The sequence below is a fragment of the Acyrthosiphon pisum genome, chromosome X (assembly GCF_005508785.2).
Source record: "Acyrthosiphon pisum isolate AL4f chromosome X, pea_aphid_22Mar2018_4r6ur, whole genome shotgun sequence".
NCBI lineage: Eukaryota > Metazoa > Arthropoda > Insecta > Hemiptera > Aphididae > Acyrthosiphon > Acyrthosiphon pisum.
The window spans coordinates 57,011,647-57,029,685 of NC_042493.1; the positions used below are offsets into that span (position 1 = coordinate 57,011,647).

Consider the following 18,039-nt stretch of genomic DNA (forward strand, 5'->3'; position numbering starts at 1 on the left):
TTTACTGTTAAGATTCAAATACACATTATAGGGTATGGTACACACACTTGTAATTCTGGGGACACGCGGATGATAATGACATAAGCGATTGATGATTTTGGGACGGACGCGGATCAGTCGAATACAAAATAATTGTAATAACATTAATGAATAACAATATGCACAAATACTTCAAATAACAGCAATAAAAACGTGCATAGTCACATAGGGATCATAATAATAATATTCTGATATTTTTGTTTTAATTTTGAATCAATAAGTATAATAATAATGTTATAAAATATAGATAGAGTAATATTCGTAATACTCAGTAATAGCGTCAGAATTCAACAAAATATTTTCTTCCAAAAAATTACTCGTTTTAACTAGAATTATAAATAATATAGGCAATTAACTTTATAAAATTCGAATAAACCGATATTAGTTACATATTATAATCGGTTTCAAGAACGGTTTTTTAATCCTATGGTTTCCGTTTGGGTTTCGTAAACGGTTCTTCTAAAATTTTAGGTTTTAGTTACGGTTTTTAACTGGTTTTTGGTTTCGGTTTAGATTACAGTGTTCAAATATGAAAAAACTACGGTTTTAACCGGTTTTTCAAAAAACTTATTAAATTAGTTTCAATCCCTGATATTTTTACTTGTTCCTATATAATATAATATATGAAGATTTAGTTATTATATTATCCTCACCATTCACCATATTATTTTTTTTACGGGCTAACTGAATATGGGTAGTAATATAAATAGTTGCACAATAGAAATTACGATAGTTATTTATTTAAACTTTGTATATTCTTATTTATTATACATATATATTATATAACAAACAATTCGAATCAATATGTACATTGTAGTTAAACAAGAACATTTAATTTTTCCGCTCTGTAACAACTAACATTAAGACATTATTAAGGACCATTTTTAAGGGGTCGGATATAGGCAATATTCTGAGAATTTTGTGATTGATAATAATTGGTATACGTGAGTTCCCCGAAGATTTTATGCAATTAAAGATAGACCATGGCTAAGATTCTTGGAAATCCGTAACGTACATACGCGCAGTCACACGTCCAGTGGTGTAATTTCAGTTTTAAGGGGGGGAGGGGGGGGCAAAAGTTTTAACCAGTTCATAATGAAACTGACAAAAAAACCACTCGCTAACAATACTATACAATTGCATTTAAGCCTCAAAAGGAATAGCCTTCTTATATAATTTTATACTTACTATTTACTATCACGGCTATCTGAAATAGCAGTGGTTGCTATCATACCCTTGCTAAATAACCCTTTATTTTGAGAGATTACAATGACTATACAATAAATATATACTTATGTAGAGGGATACGTATATATAATACCTATTAGCTAATATATGAAGGCCAAAAACTATAGTCCATACCGGGTCCGACTGCAGCCCGCACTTAACAAGGGGGGGGGGGGGCGAAATGCCTATCTTCCCACCACCAAATTACGCCACTGCAAATGTCACTATATTTTGCGATCAAAAAATTCAAATATTTTTCAAAATTCAAACTAGATTTCTAGAAGTATATTTTTTTTTCTTCCACTTATTGGTCTAAATTCACAAAAATACGATGCGCTTTTCAACAGCCTCAAGTCTATTTTTCCACTAAGCAACTAATAAATAAAAAAAAATTACGATCATACGGCGTTTTAGGTAGGCTATTTAGGTACACTAAGTACGACATGTACATTGTACACTATAACTATCGTAGGTTTATTTCTCACCTTGGCTTCTTATATTTTAGAAAATGTACTACGTTAAAATTTAATTCTTTAGTCACCTGCGTCATTTTCAAATTGAAATAAAAATTATAACAGTGACGCACTACAGGGACTGCATGTGATAGTATACAAAATAAATATTATATTGATGTAAAAGACTGCAATCAAAGCTATTATTTGAATTGCATTGATTTAACCAGGAATCAAGTGGGTTTGCATAAAACAATATAAGGTGGATGTAAAATCATTATTTATTGCTCGCGTGCATCGTATTACATAACTTAAATCTGTTGTTTTCCGTCTTGAGCCCAGCGAACGTTTCCCTGAGTGTCACTTATAGTATACCAAGATCCTGAATACCCTCACTGTTTTTGTACCCCATATAATTATTTATTTATCCTTTCGCCTTTTCTATTTGTCCTACGCACAATCTAGAATCAGTTTCAAACCGTTCTTTATATACATATCATAAAGTATGTATATCAATATTGACCTAACCAGCGTCCGGAAATTCTTCATCCGTGAAGTTATATTTATTTGTTATAATATACTTTCGAATATTTTCGTTAATATAATGTTACTTTTACAATGGTGCATACTTGTGTAGTAGTGATTATTTTAATCAACGGTTGGTTCTTAATAGGTAACGCAAATGCATTACATCAATTGTTTTAATGATTCAGAAAAAATGCACACGAATATAAAATTTCGATATGCAATGTACTTACACATAGGTAATTGCAATAGCTTGGTTTAATATAATTTGTTCAGTTAAGACATTAAAGTTTATTTAAAACAGGCTTGTAAAATGAAAATTATCAATGGGGCAACAAATATTGAACAGAATACTATATGTGGACTGCACAAAATCTTGTTGAAAAAAAAATGTTTTAATACAAATTTTTCTGAAATGCAATGTATGAACATTCAATTTGATGCATACTTGTACAGTTGTGCCTAATCTGCTCGATAACCAATGGTAACCAATAAAATAATAAATACTAATTTTTACTATTTATTTCTTCTATAACCAAAAGCAACCATTTAAAAACAAAAATTTCTAACGTAAATCTCAAAATTCCTGTTTGAGCACCTTCTAGGGTTGGACTTTATTAATACATTTATGCCTATGACACTCACAAAGAATGTGGCTTTCTATAGATGAAAGAATTTTTGAAATCGGTTCAGTAGTTCTAGAGATTACCCTTAACAATATCAACTCCTCTTTGTAATATATATAGATTATAATTTATAGTATAGATTATTAGATTATTTCTATACGTCTTATTGATTAATACTCAATATACAAATATCACAATATTGTTATTTTGTTCGCTTCTATGCAGTTATGCACGTTTGTATTGTTGTTATTTGAAGTATGTGTTATATTGTTATTTATTAATGTTATTAAAATTGTTTCTTATTTGACTGGTCCGCGCCCGTCCCGCTGTCATCAGTCACTTATGTCATTATCATCAGTATCCTCAGTATTTTCCCTGAATTACAAATATGTGTACCATATCTTATAAACTGTATCTAAGTCTTAAAAGTAAACATTTTTAAATAACATTTTTTTCAATAGTCTAATACACTTCTTTTGTATCCATTTAAATTAATATTTTGTTCAATATCATAAGGATCAATCACATAACAAGAGATCTGAGACTTATTATACCTACTATAATAAAGTGTGATTTTATTGTAAAATACAATCAAATACTAATGTAATCAAATAATGACCTCAACCATAAGTTGTATGCAAAAGTAGGTACAACATATTAAAGTTACCAACATAAAATTAGTTCTACTGAACGTAAATTTGTTATATTGTATGTACCTAGCTACACTAATTATATAAATCGCACATATTTTAGGCTTTCAGCTCAACGCTTGATATATAATAAATAATAAAAATAGGGTCTACAGTTATTCAGTATCAGAAAGTAAAATCAAAATTTGAAAAAATCGTTCTTGATACTGATAAATTTGAAAACCATTTTTAAAACCGAAACCAAAACGAAAAAATTTGAAACGATTTTGATCCCTGAAAAATAGTACTAATTGTTCCAACCATAAATCTAGTAGGTAATCTGTAATACTTATTACTTACTACTACTTAATAATAATGCATTTCATTTTAAACAATTTTTAACACAATATGAATAAAAATAAATAAACAATATTATATTTATATGTACAAGTATAAACAAGATCAAATGCCTAATAAAATGAATTCTCAATACGCATGTTACAAGTGTATTCGCACATTTGTTCTTATCTGAGTAGCGATGACCGATGAATGTATTGGTTTTACAATGATGATTTGTTATTTACAGCAGAGTGAGTACCTACCTTTTTCTGTAAAAAAAAAATAAAATTTTTAATTCGTGTAAAAGGTGTTACGTCTACCAGAAATAATATTAATGGACAATGGTACATTGATACATAAATAACCTGTTTGTTCTAATTACTTTTTTTTCGTATTATCGAGGATTGTGGAGAGAATGGTGTTCTGATTATCTGAAAGTCGTTAGTTAAAATACGCGTGTCACACGATTATTATAACATAGCAGAGACCTCCTCCAATAATAACTCGACTTCCGACGTCTAACTTAAATATATTATGTATGTATAATAATATGTTCAAGCAATTGGCAAACGAACTTCATGCTCTATTTTGGTTATGAAAACTACTGACAAGTACTTTGACCCAGTTGGACGACACAATTATTGTCTTTCGTTTGAATCAATCGAAATACCGGAAGTCATAATTATTCACAATTGTGTAAAGTGGAGGAACTACATAGCGAATACCTATAATATATCATTATAATACAATATAATATTATATTATATAATGTAATCTCTGCACCCGCATAGGCGGAGCCGCAGAGGAATATATGATAGGCAAAATCTATACAGATTACTGTGACAATATTTTAAGAAACTATAATACTGATTACTGACTGAATAATTTAGCAGTAAACAATTTTTATCTAGATTTAATTATCAATAGCTTAGCTTTTACAATATTTTTGGAAACATTTTATATTTTTACTAATTTCACTATTTTCATCTTTTATTTTTGTATTTTATAAGCTTTTATATTTTTTATTTTGCGGAATCAAATATTTTTGATTTTATACTTTTCTTCAGCATATTTTTCTAAGAATTTCTACAAATAAGAAAAAGTTAATTAGTTAAAACATTTAAATACTTTAAGCCGATGATAAACAGACTAATTAATCAAGATTTTGCACTCTGCACATTTTTATAATTAATATTTAACAATGTAAGTACTAACATTATATTTCCAGAATCTCAAATATTATATTAAGTTGTTTTAAATGCAATATTCTTAATAATTTAATTAATTTGAATAATATGTTAAATACCTTCACCACACTAATTTTGGTATGCTCAAAATAGTTTTACACCAGCCAATAAGTGTAATATTTTTTTTTAGTCAGTGGTAGTGGTAGATAATATTGTTGGACGCCTACTGCTGATTTTTTTATGGTCTTGAGTCCGAAACTTCAGTTGGCGGCTAGATTAAAATTAAATTATTGACGTTTTTATTGTCTTACCACTAAAAACTTCCAAACGTCAATAAATTTTTTATATCGAGGGTTCAGAATTGTTTGCGTATTTCACATTACTGATAAAATAATCTATAATTGTATTATATTTTAAATTTATTTGTTATTCAAGTCTAAAATGAATAATAATTAACACATTAAAAAGTAAAATAAATAATACCTATAAGTAGTGAAAAGTTTAATAATTGAATAATAACGATTACATTAATGTGGTTTTCAAGTATAATTATTATAATATGGTATTGATATAAATTATCTATGTGTTGTTCTTTTTGGCTGTTATCTATATGTATATTTTTCTAATTCATAGTCAACAATCTGATTCGATAAAATTATAAATCTTCTTTATAGTTCCTTGTTTTTTTTTTTGTAGTTATCAAACCGTACGGCTGGAGCTTTATAAATTATGTAAATATAATTTAAAAATTTAGTTTTTAGTTTATGCTGATCACTAAATAAATTATTACCTAAACGCAAAATGTAAATGTATCTCAGTGTTCGTCTAATAGTTATTTCCCACAGTGTGTTATTAACATAGGTATTATAAATGTTAAAATATTTTTTGTATATTTTTATGGGAAACGCCTTACCACTTCTCCACGGCTGAACTGGCTGAACACCAGTTTTAACATGGTAGTGTTTTTTTGCGTCACTGAAATACCATACACAAATATACAATGGTCAGCACTCTACATCGCTACAACATAAAGTAAAAACTAACTCTATGTTACAAAGTGACCGACAAAATTGTCGATTAGCAATAAGTGTTAGTAAATATGCTCGATATGGAACATTGGAACAGAAAAAACAATCAACGTATTAATCAATAATAGTCGTTACCAAACACGAAAAAAATATATTTCGTCAGTCAATGAAATAATCAACCTGTTAATTTTATCATTTATCAAAACAATATTTATATTCTTCAAGAAATGTTTAATAAAAAAAAAATGTTAACATAATAATTAATAAGAAAAAAAAAAATATATATATATATATAATTATATATAATATATAATGTTACAATTTTGGAATAATTGGCCGTTCCGAAACACTTTACTGGGACACCGCATCACTATATTCACTATAACCGGCATAGTCCCGGTCAAACTAATTAATAGTGTTCATTGTCCAATGATAAACAAATAAAAATTGTAATAGTGTAAATCCATATACTTTACATACAATCTACCTTTATAATAATTAGAACAGATATTTATATGGTTTTGCAACTTTTTAATTGTTTGGTAAAAAAAAATACTTAGTTCATACCAAAATGTGTTCTTTTCATGACCTAATAAGTCGGTATAATATATTAGGTAACATTTTATTTTGTATATTTTAATTTTTTGGAATTTTTAAATGTATAATATTCTACTAAATTTCTCTTTTTTTATAATTTAACAAGTCATGAAAGACAAAATAAATAATAATTATTTAAGGTTATATAATAAAAATATAAATATGAAAAAATTTCAAAAAATTTAAGAACTTATTTTATACTTATACAAAAGGATATTTTTAAAAAGCTCCAAGTTGTATAATTGATTTGTTTAAAAACAAGGCTAAGGAGCTAAAGAGTACTAATGGTTTTGAAGTAAACAAAACAATTAAACATGTAAGCTTTGTAAGCATGTTTTAAAAAAAAAATATGGTTGGTATTCATATTTATTTAGGGCATAATATTTCGGTACTTTGACATAACTGTTTCTGCAGTTCTGCATGCATATTTAAAAATAGGTTAACACTTAATAGAACTCACATCTATCTTTTCTAAAAATAATAATATAATGATACCATTCATACATGTTTTATTTTGACACCACTTTCTATAAAAATTATAAATAATATACTTAATAAGTAATAAATTCCACCTAAAAAATCGACATTAAAATGTACACAAAAAATTATGTTCAACATATAATATTATATTAAACACAAAAATTAAAGTCAAATAATTTACCACCTCACCAATTTCATCGAAGGGGGAGGGGGGTCAATGGCTCATCAAGGCCTCCTCCTAATGGTACGGTTTCCCTGCAGCGTCAAACAGTGGAACAGCACTGTCGTGTCAGACGTCGACCTATGTCCGGACCGGTAGTGACGCAAGACGCCACGTCCTGACGCTGCAGGGAAAACGTACCGTCAAAACTGGTCTGTGTATTATATTACAATTAAACTGTGTCTTATATTTATGTGTTTAATAATATTACGTAACGGTGTAACTGTAGGTATCACCTCCACCTGACTTTTTTTTAAAGTAGAAATATTTTAGCAGTGAATTTTATTTATTGTCTATTTTATTAAGAGTATTTTTGTTAAAGCAGTACTCACGAGAATAAAGACTTTTTATATCTTGAACATAGAAATTATGAGTGTCCGTTCAAAACATGTTGGACACCCCACTCCTTATTTTTTTCTGTTATAGTTTTAGTAATATTATGTCATAATAATTATTACTTACTAGAAATGTATAAATAGTTATCTCTTTAGCTCACGATTTTGATTTATGACACTATTGTCATAATTTATTCGTCTTAAAGAAAAATACTCAGTTGAAATGTTTTGTTTCTGACATAAATATAATGGCAGATAGTAATGGAAATTTGACCCCTCAAGATTTACTTTTAAGCTTCCTAAAAATTAATGATTTTCTCTTCCTAATTAGGGAAAAAACCAAATCTTTAATTTGGTATCGAATTAGTAGCGAGATGGAGTGGTAAGCTCCTAATGGGATTGTAGGACAAAAATGACTCGAGACTAAAAGCCCCGAGAGCATTAGGGCTACACAGCTACGTCTATGATTGACGTATTACTGCAAGTTTATCAAGTATTAGAGGATCTCGTGAGGAAAAATAGGTCTGCTAATGGTAGTACGAGGTATACGAATAGTACGCATTTAAACCTGACCAAGACTAGAAAGATAATAACAATAATGAAATTCTCATTAGTTTCAGAAAAAAATTGTTAAATGCGATGATTTAAATTAACACTTACCACACGTTTAAATGTATATTATCGCTTGAATGATTTGCTTATAAGCTTCGTTTAAGAGTGAGAGATGCGTTATACAATAAGTTTAATTATAGTCGAATTTAATTTATAAAATTTACCTATCACAAAAAAAAATTTTAATGCTAATACGTATAATTATTATTATTACTTTTTTTTATCGAAATTCGTCCAAAATCATTGTATGATGTATTTGTATATCATAATATTTTACCTAACAATTTTTTAAACATTATAGAATAGAATACAAATATTACTAAATTAACTGATAGCTTAGAGGCAAGTATCAAACTATTAACTTATAAATTATATATTGTATATTGGTACTTTGGCAGTGTTGTAATTATAAATAATATAATAAACTGGGGGATTATACCATATTATATTAACAGTAAACACTGAATAATGTCTCAATTATCAATATTTTGTGGTGACCACTAACCATACTATGATCATGTGATAATTTCTAATTATAATTTAAAAAATATATTAAACAACTTTTATAAATTTCGAGATGAGTGTTAAAAAAAATAACCTCCCTGTGTGTAGAGTTATGCATTTGAAATATTTACTTGAAAAATATTATTATATTTTAAACGTATTTAGTTATTGATGATTATAAATTATTATTAATTAAACGAAGAAGATATAGTTAATAAATGACTTATCAACCAAAGTTTATGAATTACTATGTTAATGGTTATAACTTATAAATTTGGTACCTACCTATATAAATTATATTATAATACTATCAGTTAATCTATCAGTTGTCAATTTTATTTGGTCGATAATATATATAGACTATTATTCATTAGTATTTGATACAATAAACCAACTTGTACACTTTTTCTGTACAACGAAGAGTGCGTATAAACTTTTAGACATTTAATACACAATTTTTTGTAATGTTTATTTTCCACGTAAATAAAATATTTGAAGAAAATAAATTTCATGAAATTTCAAAACTCTGTTTGTGTGCGTGCGTGTGTATGTGTGTGTGTGTGTGTATTGTGTGTATCATAATATATTATATATACGTAGCACGCAGAATTTACATGTTTCTATAATTCCATTTTACATATTACGTACACTGAGTGCCACCGACACATTTTTACTTGTGCATTTTTTAATCATCTTAACGAACAGAGCTCCACAAATTTATTAATTCATTCTTCCGCTACCTACTCAACGTTCGCGTTTTATATTATCGGTATGTATACTACACCAAATTTAAAGTTTCATAGTTACGTCATAATATATAAATTTATATTACTTAACACATATCTCATAAACTATTAAATTATGAATGTTGAAATCCTTATAGACTATAGTTACATAGCACAGACCAAAAAGTTTGAAGATTTTTAAAACTATGCAATAACTTTTAAGTTTTATCTAATAATGCAATCTACACTTAGTCCATGGTTTTTTGGTGAAGATGTGAAACATATACGTACTCACTTGGACTTGGTTTATTAGAAAATCATTTTATGTTAAAGAAATAATAAATAATCTTTATACATGTCAAATCTTGATACATAACTATTTTAATATTTTATACCTAATAAAAACAAATTAATAATAAAAATTCTTTGTTTGTAAATTTTAAATTATATTAAGAATTGACCAACCAATTACATGGATCAAATATCTTCATTTGGAACATCAAAAAGCCTGCAGAGACTCAGTAGAAACTTAATTCAAATATTTAAATTAAATTAAGTAGTTGTTGTTATAATTTATACATTTGTTGAAAATGACGAGGTATAAATAAAAAAATAATAATAACAAAAAAACGGGACTTCCGAGCTAATTTGTCTAAAGAGGTTATATTTTTGTATGCTTAGTAAACAATTTATAATAATCAAATAAATGTTTAAATTCAATCAGCTGCTGCATAAATGGAAATTCCCGAAATCTTTTGTACTGCAATTGAGGGGAATTCGATTTAAATGAAGGGTTGTTTGGTACCGTAAAGGAGGGTGAGCATAAATGGTTAGCGGATCGGAGATAGGACTCAGAAAATGTAAACATTTGCTCTTTTATGTTATATTTTTTTTATTAATGCCAGTTTATACTATAATCTAAGTTTTGTTTTAAAAATATATTATGTACTAAAAGTACTTAGGTGTTAACAATTTTTTTTTTTTACTCTAATAATATGTTTTATTATAATATTAGACACATTATCTAATCCAATATTTTCGTGTGCAACAATAACTGTATTAACTATGATATTTTATTAAAAGTGCATTATTCATATAAATAAACATTAATATTATCATCTTTGCTATTATAATATAAATCAAGATCTACATTTTATCAATTTATACGCTTTAAAAAAATAGATCCATTTGAGAGGGGATTTTATTCTCAAAACCAACCAGAGGCACGCCTCTGTTTTATAATAAATGTTGAACACATCAACAAAATCTGAGAAATTGGCACAGAGTTTTGATACCATAAAAATAATTAAGTTAAGTACTTCTTTTCTAATGGTATTCATTAACTACACAATATAATAGATTTCATTCTTCATTAAATTTATTTGCTATATTTATAAAATGCAATTTAATCTTTGTCGTTTATACGAAATAAATATTATAATCATTCAAAGTCTAAGTGAAAAATGTATTAAATTTGTCTCATTTTCTTAAACTACACCAATGTAAATTGTAAATTGTTTTAAATGTTAAGATTTATATTTTAGATCTTGAAATATTACAAAAAACCTATTAATTTTTCAGTGCCGAAGCATGTGGGTACCTAACAATCAGCGGCCTGCTAGATACCTAATATTATGTATTATAATATACCGTATTTTCAATTGAATAAAAATATAATATAAAACAATTTTTACCAACATAAATATTGTATTTTTTTAAAAGTTTCAAACCATAATTTAAGATATTAAAAACAAAATTTAAGTTTTATAATATACACAAAGTTACACATGGATGACATTTTAGACGCTGTTACATACTACCTACTAAACTACAACTGCATTTTAATTTTAATTTTAACAAAATGTATTTATTTTTTATTTTTCTGTAGGTAAGTAATTCAAATTAAAATTCTTCTGATCGGAGAATACATAGTATTAGAGTATTATAGCAATTAGCAATACATATTATTTTCTAATATTTTTTTTTATATAGTGTTTAATATGGTAACATTCTTAATATAATGTGACTTTTTGTATAAACTTGATTATAATATTTTAATTTCCAGATAGCCTAACAATATTACAACAGGGTAATCATACATAATATAACTATTATTACCATACAAATATTTACAGTTATTTTAACATGTACATTTTCAGTTTGGAAATTGTAGCTTAATTAAAATCAAAATTATCTGATTTTTTATTTTACCTGGGTAGGTAAGTGATATATTGGCATGTTAAGTACGTGATTTAGTAAAAGGAATATGGAAATTGAGGTTAATTCTCGAGTTAAATGACGGGACATGGAACCCAATTAATTGTGACAATTCAGGGCAGTTTATCTAACCTTTTATTAAGTTATATAGAAACTAAAAGAGTATTTTCGATGTATAGCTTAGGATACTAAGCCGATATGGTTAGCGATATCGGATGTGTAGATATATCTATTTATAAAACTAATTTTCTACCCAAATATATAAGATGTCACGGACCCAAATTCTACTGTCGATCTCACAAATCCACTAAAGAACGTGACAAGACAGCTAGTGTCTTTGAAATCAGAACATGTTCTTTTTAAGAAACCAATAAATAGGTACCTACTTAATCTTAAAGTTTTGCTGTAGATTGAGTTTATATTATTATCGTAACAGCTTAGATCGTTGAAAAAAATTATTTCTAAATCACGAACTTGGTTAATTTGCTTGTTTCTTTACATCATATATGTATACCTAGTATCTGTTTTCTGTATTCATATTATAGCTACACAATGCAAGGTTACGATTTTCTCTCAGTAAACGGTAGATCAGTGTAGCTCGGTGTTTATATCGTTTCCAGCCGATATTTCGCTTTAACAAAACTTGTTGTAATCGTAAGACGTAGGTTTAATTTAATGTACTATCAAGATATGGACTCGTGCCGGGACCTAGAGTTTTGTTCATTCTAAGCACTAAGCAGTATCTCATTCTAACCTATGGGCTATGCTCATTGTAGTGACTTTTTGTATGATTATTTATAAAATTAAAAATAAATTAGCTTATTTAATGAACAATAAAAAACAAAATATTTTAAATAATAGGTTGGTCTATTACGAGTCATCCGTAAACTTCAATTGTTTAATTGTTTTGTAATAATATAATTAGACATATATTTTTGAACCTACACAGTATTTAAAAATTGAATATTATAACTGACAAATTTTAAGTTTATCTCTTAGCCTGATATCACCTAATATTTTTCAGTTTTATTGTAAGGTATGCCGATGCACAAATTATGTACGATAATTTGATGTAAGTGTAATAGGTAAACGATTACATACGATGCGCAAAAGATGTATAACCCAAAATCTTAACCATGATACAATATTGTATTAATAGTTATTTACCATGTTCGATGTGTCTAGTTATTTATATTTAATTTTAATTTTAATTTGAAATTGTGTAACAATAATATTAGTAGTTAGAAAAGGTATTAGAGTTATGAAAAAAAAAAATTACTTGTTTCACGGAATTAAAAACCTATAGGTACCCACTGCAGGAACTTCGCATTTTCGAATAATATACTTTTTTGTATAAAATTATATACATGCCTACATTTATGTTAGATTTTAATAATTAATAGGCCTGGTGTGGTGCAATAGGTGTCCACAGTCATAAAACGTGTTCTGAGTTCAAGCACCGGCCGGTGTCACTAGTTCCCGGATGGGTGACCACCCGGGTGTTAGTGACAAGTCCTCACCACATAATAAATTGACACATACACACGCGAGTTCAAATCAACCATACCTCCTCCACAGTAAAAAAACCAACCTAAAACCCTCCACCCAATGACCTATGTTGCTGTGGGTTAATTGTTAAAAAAATAATATAATTAATAAGGAAGTTAATAGCCTATTTTTAAAAATAGAACAATACTATTATTAAACTAATAATAATACAAATTATCATAATATGATCGTGTATAATAATATGATTCTGTAAAATACATTGTTTCAATATTAATTATTATTGGTTTGGTTTTTTTATTTTTAATTATTTATTTGAAGAATAATTGTTCGAATATTCAAACGATTATAAGATTCTGATAACTGCACTGATAACGATTATTGGAATTTAATTTTAATGAAAGAACTATGACGATTTTCTATATAATTCCATAAAGTCATTATTTGGTAGGTGAGATTCAAATACCCATATTACAACCATTTTGTAATAGTCTACAATTTTAAAACAACTTGATTTGTCAGCAATACTCAATATATAATATATCATAGGGATGTTAGTCAATGATGATCAAAACACGATGAATGTCAATAACAGACTGCTTAAAATTGTTCATATTCTTACATCAATAAAATATTAATATTGTTATGAATTCGCTGCGTATTCATTTAAGAAATCTATAAATAAAAAATATCATATTATATTATTTATGTTATATGTATGACTGTACCTATATATAGTTATCTACCTATAACACAAAAGCGATCATCTACTTGATTGAAATATAAAAGCAGTAAATGACCTATCGTATAGGTTTATTTTAAATCCCTTTAGGCAACTCATCAATTTGTTAGCTATATAAAGCTCCAATTTGCAATTGTACCGGATATAATATACGAACGAAATATATGCGATATTATACGCAAAATTTGACTTGTCTCGTTTCACTGCATATTCATTTACTACAAAATTAGAAAATTAGAATAGTAATTATTTGTTCAGTCTGGTTTATAGTCGCCTGTTTAACTTTTAATCCGACGATTGTTTACTTTTTAAACACTATTTATTTTAATTCCAAATAACTATCGTTACATTGTTATTACGTATAATATATGTATACTGTACACACCGTATAATGTATAGTAATTTTATTCTGCACAACCATTAAAACCATTAAAACCATTAAACGTCATTGTTCTTGAAACTTATAAAAGACAATCATGTTTTTATGAAACATTTGATGGAATATAATATTATATATACCTACTGAACTTTATTCATATACCCACGTTGAATACAAATACCTATTTTCCTTCAAATTTAAACTGATAATTAAAATTAAATTAGAATTAAATCAAATTATATTTAACCATACCTATTCAATTATACTGGAACTTGTTATTCGAACTTGAATAGCCAACTGCATAAAAATAAATACCTAGTACACACTAAATTACTTTTTTTATTTCTGAGAAAAAATTATATTAACTTAATTAATTAACTATATTATGAATAATTTATGGTAAAACAATAATAACCAATGGGTAGGTACTATAAACTGTTGTAATTTACCATTTTTACAACTATTATACCACCTAGGTACCTATTATAAATAACATAAAATATAAAATAATAAATAACTAAACCCGTATAATGTAGGTAGTAAAATTTAAAAACGGAAATAATTTTGAAGCCTAGCTATAAATAATAAATAATTAAAACATATAAGTAGGTAATCAGGTATTTTATGATACGTGTATAAATAAGTTTTTGCCTTTTAAAGTAGGGGGTCAAAAATCTATTTCAACTTTCAAGCGAATATATCTTTTATAGAAAAATGTACACGACCAATCCATTGTGACTCCATGATTTTTTTTTTATGTTTTTAAATTCCGAACTGCTCTTTGTCCACGTTTACGGACGTTGTCAAACAGATCACGTGCTTAGGGTAAAATTGCACGAGCTACACACACGATAATTCCCACAACTGAATTCTCATTGGCATAATGTCCACGATTGTTTTCTCCGCTCATTACAATCAAGACAAACCCAAAGTGAACGAGATATCTGTGTACTTTATTCTTCTTTTTTTTAATATTCCAACGTAGCTTTATGATCAGTATACAATACATACCCTTTTCACATGAGACTGGATAGTAAATAGCTTTATAACAAAAGGCATTTTTTGGAATAATTTTACGATACATAACCCGCCTGCAGCTCTGTACTACGAATCTACAGTTTGATGTGAAAACTAATTTTTTTCAAACGAAAATATTCTGAAAACAATATTTAAAATGGTCTATGATGTATGTAGACGACCCCGACGGTCGACGATTAATAATTAATAATTATCGAATTGTAAAAAATTGTAATTTTCGAACATATTACAAAAAGAAATGTTTCCATTTGAAATGCTTTTGATGCGTGGATTGGGTATTTTAAGTCTGCGAGTAATCGACAAATGACAATTATATTATATTTTATCAACTTCTTAAGAAATACATTTCTTAATAGTTAAATATATAATTGGTACTCGTTAATATAAACCAAAGTAGGTGCTCTATGGCAGGGATTAACCATTATATTTTTATCGTTTTCAGTTTCGTTTTGGTTTTTAAAAAATAATTATTATTGAGGTTTTGTTTTAATTCCTAAATCTTAAAAATATGAAATTTAGGTTACAATTAATCCGATAATTCCAGTTTTAACAGGTTACAAATAAATATTTTTTAAATTCAAATTTTAAGTGGTCGTAGACTGTAGTTACTGCTGTACTTGATGGTCTTGATGTGTGTGCGTCTTTATGTTACAAAATGTTGTTTATGGTGAGCCATAATTTTTTTAATAACTATTACCAATGAAATAATAATTTAAGTACAAGTACAATAGGTAAGGTACAATAATATTATAATAACACAATAATTATTTATTATTATTATTTTAATATTGTTTTTAATAATACATTATAAACGCGATCACAGACGTTGTCGCTAGTCATCAGTGCAAATTGTAGTAATATGTACCTAGGTACCAGAAATTTAATAATTATTGCAGTAGGTAATAGATTAATTCACAGATTATCACAGTAATATTATATTTTAATAAAGTGGTACAATAACTGGTAATACCTACGGGCGTAGACAGTTTGGGCAAATGTATTGTCATATAGGGCGAGTGTTCATTCCTCAAAAAATCCCTTAAGTCGAATAAGTATGATAAGTTTATCGGTAAATTAATTTATATATTGAAAAAATAAAGTCACATACAAAATACATAATAATATTATATAATTAATAATGAACTCTTCATTTTAAAAAGATAATGGTATATTAATATTGTTACCTATATTCAGTCAACATTAATAAAAATGTTTTAAGGTATTTTGCTATTCCTAAAACAAAATCTTAACGATATACATGATAAAAAAGGTGGGTAAGTGGATTTCGCTCTGCTGTACAGTAGGTTACAAGTGGGTCACTGTATAATGGATGGTATTAAATTTGAATTCAATGATATAATATCATTGTATAAGAAAAACGATTCTGAGCGGAGACGGTATGTTAGTCTAGGTATAAGACATAATATTATATTAGGTACCTATAATAAATTCCAAATTAATCATATCATAATATGTATATAGGTACTTATAACGCGTTATACATCAACAAAAACCGTGGTTACTATCATAGATATATAATAGTATACTTTAGAAGTTTCAAGTACGAAATTATATTATACATCACAGCAAAATAACTAAAAATAATTATCCTAGGTTTTTAATATGTAATTTCGTCCAAATTTGTACTTAAAATGACTATAAAAATAGACTGCGTAAATGTATTTTTTAGATTTTTTGGTAACAGTATTAATTACTTACGTGGAATCTTGTTTTAAATTTTCAATTCTTAGATACAAAAATTGAACATTTTATAAATTTTTAACTACAAAATAATTTTTCAAATTAAAATTTGATAAATTTTGTCCAAATTTGATCTTTAAATGCTTATAAAAAAAAATTGTGCCTATGTATTTTTAATATTTTTCAACTGATATTGTAACAATATATCAGGAGCTTTGTATTAAATTTATACACTTTTTGGCCCAACAGATAAAACTTTATTGATATTTATAGAAAAAAAAAACTAAAAAAATTGAAAACTTACAATGTCCGTAAACAGCTCAAAAAGAGTCAAATTATTTTAAAAATTTTATCGTATATATAAAATGCTAATATTAACATTCAGTGAAATTTTCAAGTTTCTACAGTCACTCGTTTTTTAATTACAACAAAATAAGAAAATTGTTACGTAAGAAATCGAGTGAATATCAAATGTTGTAAAAATATGAATTTCAAACGCCCATAAAAATTTAATTTGAGTTTCTTATATAGATATTTTTTGTTTGATAAAGGTAGATAATATTATAAGGAATCTTGTATTACATTTTCATATCTTAGATTTAAAAAGAAAAATTTTTATGAATTTATAACTCGAAATAATTTGCAAATTTTCGTGATTTTTCCATATTTTGTCATTTTTTGAACTTTAAATGCTTATAAAAAAAAACTGTGACTAACGATTTTTAATATTTTTCATCTGCCTTTGAAACAATATACTAGGAGCCTTCTATTAAATTTTCAAGCTTTTTTATCCAACAAATAAAATTTTATTGATATTTTTAGAAAAAAAACTAAAAAAAAATGAAAACTGACAATGTCCGTAAAGAGCTCAAAATAAGTCAAAATATTTTGAAAATTTTATCGTGTATAGAAAATGGAAATGTAAACATTC

General features: G+C 26.8%; 1 protein-coding gene across 1 annotated transcript in view; it reads left to right on the top strand.

Annotated features, from left to right (window-relative positions):
- Positions 1 to 7,434: 7,434 nt before the first annotated feature.
- The window catches only part of LOC100162056 (cytochrome P450 6k1), a 30,433-nt gene continuing 19,828 nt past the window's right edge, over positions 7,435 to 18,039 (top strand). The window contains 1 exon segment of the mRNA XM_016804867.2: positions 7,435 to 7,501. The gene's annotated coding sequence lies outside the window, so the exon portion shown is untranslated.